The sequence below is a fragment of the Vicugna pacos genome, chromosome 9 (genome assembly GCF_048564905.1).
Source record: "Vicugna pacos chromosome 9, VicPac4, whole genome shotgun sequence".
NCBI classification, from domain to species: Eukaryota; Metazoa; Chordata; class Mammalia; order Artiodactyla; family Camelidae; genus Vicugna; species Vicugna pacos.
In genome coordinates this window covers 68996859-69001373 of record NC_132995.1, presented here as the reverse complement: position 1 = coordinate 69001373, position 4515 = coordinate 68996859, and the positions used below count along the sequence as shown (strand labels likewise).

The 4515-nt window shown below is 43.0% G+C and overlaps 1 pseudogene; it reads right to left on the bottom strand.

The window, feature by feature from the left end:
* Positions 1–3993: 3993 nt before the first annotated feature.
* LOC116281762 (small ribosomal subunit protein uS14-like) lies at positions 3994–4163 on the bottom strand (annotated as a pseudogene).
* Between the last annotated feature and the right edge of the window lie 352 nt (positions 4164–4515).

The window sequence follows — 4515 nt, the reverse complement described above, 5'->3', positions numbered from 1 at the left end:
CCCTTGACCGAATTGTGGGGACATTTACAAGTCATTTTATCTGTTTATCCTTTTGTCTCTCTGTTCAATGATCAACTTCTCTCCTGCCATAGAAAAAGATATTTTAAAAATTACAAACAATGAAACATATGAGAATTAGGATGGACTGAGGGCAAAATAACCTGTGAAGACAAAGTTTGCTAAGCTGTTTGAGTCTAAATAATACTTAAGGGCTCTGAGTAACACATGAAGATCCCTTAAGCCTCTGAGAGGCACTGGTTTACCTCACATATGTGAGAGCTGGTTTTGATCCATTTCTTTCACTCAGCCAAGACCATCTCCTGAACAATACTTGGTGACTCTCATTCTTACAATGCAGGGAATTTTAAAGGAATTAGGTTGAATTTACTTTAAAAAAATACTTTCTAATTTAGATGTCTCACATCTAATTTGGCCTTTTCCCAGGTAACAAGGATTAATGGGATTCTGCAATGCTGATAGTTACAAATTTGCAGAAACTATGTTATTTGTAATTTATGTAAATAAAATTTACATCAAACTTGCTGGACAGATTTTTCTCAAAATGGGAGGGTATCATTAAGATAGTTTGACTTAAAATATATAGACAAAAATTTGGAGTGGCCCAGGATAACCCCAGAAAGACTGGATTGGCATCCTTCAGTGAAGTTGAAGCAATGGAACAAGGAGAGACGAAGTCACTGTCTATAGGACCACGAACCATGGAAGAGGCAACAAATGGTGCCTCTATAATCCTTCAATTAAAAAAAATTTTAATAGACTATATTTTAGAGCAAAATAGAGTGGAAGGTTTCCATATACCCTTTACTTTACATGCACAGACGTGCTCATTATCAACATCCCCCACTAGAGTTGTGTGTTTGTTACATCTGTTGAACGTACGTTGACACATCGTTATCACCCACAGAGTTTATATTAGGGTTCACTTTTGATGTTGTACATTCTGCGGGTTTGGAAAAATGCATGATGAATGACATGTATTCAAAATTGTAGTATCATACAGAGTAACTACGCTGCCTTATAAATTCTCTGAGCTCTGCCTATCCATCCTTCCCAACCCCTTAGCCCTTGGCAGCCACTGATCTTTTGATTCTCTATAATTTTCCAGAATGCCATGTAGTTGGAATTATATAGTGTGTAGCCTTTTCAGATTAGCTTCTTTCACTTGGTAATGTGCATTTTTGTTTCCTCCGTGTCTTTTCATGCATCAATAGCCCCATGTCTCTGTAATTTGAAACTGAAATAAAAAATCAAAATAACATTCTGATTTATGATTCAGCTACTTTCAAATGGCCCACTCCATTTGACATAATTCAGAATGAATTTGAGAAACTTTTAATCCTTTCATTCACTCATCACCTGTATTTACTGAGCATCTCTATACGGAGCACACACAACGAACACAATTTGGAGCTGCTGAAGCTGCTCAGCTGGCTCGGACAGCCAGTGCCCTCTCGGCTTCGGGAAGGACTGCAGCGTTCCAGTCTGGCCTGGGATGCCTGCGAAGGGAAGGGCATGCCTTTCCCATAGCTCTGAGGTCTGACAAAGGGGCTTCCCTAGGTACCCCACAACATGGTACTAGGCACCTTTTGCCCATGGTGTTGGAAGATGGGGAGAATGCGAGGACCCAGGTGGGGTGGAGGGGAGTGTGTTCATCAGTGATTTACCCCCAGCTGTGTGTCTACTTATACTGGCTATGGGAGGGACCCCTTGCTGTGGGAGCAGTGGGATCTACCTGTGGCCCTGCCTCCCTAATGTCATTAACATTGAATGGGGACGAGGCCCCTCCGTGGCTCATAGAGCTGAATATGAGTCCTAGCCATGGGCTAGAAATGACCTTAATAAACATCTGTATTTAAAAAAAGGGGGGGCACTATCTAGGTGTTAATCTATAATATACAGCAACAAAAGAGCCAAAATGTTGGTCTTTATGGAACTTACGTTCCAGTAAGAGGGTCAGACAATGAGCAAGGAAGCAACATAGAACAGTGAGTACTTGGTGAGTATTTCTCTTCCTCCTTCCTTTCATTTCTTTCTTCCTTCCTTCATCCCTTCAAGGTTTTCATCTGAATGATTTTTCGAGCACTGTGAGGAGCCAGGCGTCTACTGTTTCTCATCTGGCTCTGCTGCAGCCTCTCTGGAAGACCTTAGGCAGCTCCCTTCCTTCTTACGAGTTTTCCCCGGCCTATAAAATGAGGATGACAATCGCTGCTGCCTACGTAATTGGGAGGAGCAAATAAATTAAAAGTTGTGAACCTGCTTTAAAAGCACAGTAATACCTTCTATTTGCCAGCCGGAGTTGTGAGAATAAAATGCCTTTGTATTTTTTATCAATTTAAAATTTGTATTTATGCACACACAATTCAGCGCAACCTCCTCGTTTTCCCTCCTCCTGGCCTGGGCTGCTGGGCAAGGCAGAGCAAGATGCCCACTTTGTGTTTTTCACCTCAGCGATGCACAGTTGGGAGAGAAAACCACAGCCTAGCATGCCCCTAATTACCCCTGCAATTCATGTGAATGATTGGATCTTTCTGAGGCTTGTGAAAAGGCCATAATAAAAGAAAATACAAATGTAAAAGACAGCTCATTTCAAAGCTATGAGGTGAATTTGGAAACTTTAAAAACAGAGTTACATAACATAAAATTGGTTGAAGAATCTGTCTTCATTTTGTTTTGAAAATAGCTGGAGGAACGGTTCAAGCGAAAGATCATCTACGGAGTGGACTTCCCACGCCGATGACTTCTTTGATTTAGTTTATGTGAAACAGAATTCCTTCTGAAGTTTTGAATCATTGTGGTTTTATATATATATATTTATGTTAAATTCATATTTATGTGTATAAATAAGCAAAAAGAGAGTCATTTTAATAGTTTTTCTCCATGATCTATTTTTTAAAAATTCATCTTGAACACTTAGTAACAAGTTACTTTACAGACGTGTAATCCTTCAGTTGGACAAATTACTTACAAGATTTCCCAGAGAGGACGGTCTTGTTGAATGTTAGCGCAGCTTCTTTGGGGTTCCACGCCCCTCAAGACGCTCCAGCCTGGGAGAGTTACAGACCCAGCAGCCAGGTGTTCGGCAAGAGCTGCGCCCGGTGCTTCCCACCGTCCCCCGGCCGCCTGGTGCTGTCCCTGCCACTGGCCATGCAAGGCTCAGTGGTAGTAGGGGCAGGGGCCTGGTCAGGCCTTGCGATTGAAGTCCTAAACTGGAGGAGAAGGCTGCTGTGGTAGAAAATTGTTTTGGGGGGACCCAGGACCCAAGAAGGCACGGAAAGGAGTCCTGCGGGTGGAAAAGACCTTAGAGGCCCAGACTGGGGTGAAGACTTGTCTTGGGTCACTGACTGAGTCCCTTGGATGGGTCCCGTGGCGCCTAGTTCAGAGCTCTCGCACTAGGCCTGTTGCTCTCGGGGCAGAGTTCTTCTCAGGCCTTCCCGGTGCTGTGCCGGGGAGCCCCGAGCCAGCCCCAGCCGTGCTGCACCCAGTATCCAGTGCCAGCTGCTCAGAGAGGCCAACCCTGGCCACCCAGAGCAACAGCTCAAGGTCGCCGCCTTAACACTCAGCCGTGTACTCATTGCCTTCTGACATCTTCTCATTTATTTCCTTGTTTATTTCTTTACAATTAGTCTTCTGTACAGGAATACAAGCTCCATTGTGTCAGGGACCTTATCTGTCTTTTTTAAGGCTGCAACTCCAGTTCCTAGAAGAATGCCTGTTGGTTCATAGTAGGTGCTCAATTATTAATTGTTGAATAAATAAATAAATGAATTTTATGGCTATTATTTCAGAGTTGCTTTAGTTTAGTTTCTGGTTGATATTTAATCATTAATGTTTTAGAACATTACAGCTTTTGGTTTCTGCTGGTATGTGTTCATTTTTTTTTTGAAGTTTAAAAATTTTTATTTTATATACAAGGAGTTAGCATTGTTTCTGCATAAAGTAGATGTGCTGGATGATCCATTCAAGGACGTTCACTTAGTCCAACTTAAAGAAGCCAACATCCTTCGTGTATTGGTGGAAACGCTGGCAGCTCATATTGAGGCTGTATTTCTGGATTAGAAGGTGCACATTTGAGCAGACACAGCAGAGCGAGAACTCTGACCGAATTTTCTCAGGTGGCTTCAGTACAGCTGCTGGTGACCCATCTTGCTTTCTTGGATGCAATGAGGCAAAAGGAAAGAGTTATGTGTTCACTGATCTGTAAACATGTACAGGAGATGTTTCTTTACAGGATCCTGTTGTCCTTTTGTCATGTAAGGAATGCTTCCGTCCCACGGAGGCTACCTGTCCAGCCTCAATCAGCAGAGCAAACAGAGCTTAGGCATTTAGAAAAGCAGCTCTGAAGGTGGTGAAGCCAGTGAGGAGGAAGCTGTCCTAAACAGGGGGTGAAGCCCTAACGACGACAATGGAAGGATGATGAGGAGATGAATTAGGAAGCCCCTCAGGGGCTACAGTCTTGGCAGCAAATTCCACATAGAGGGTGAGAGAGAGGGAGCA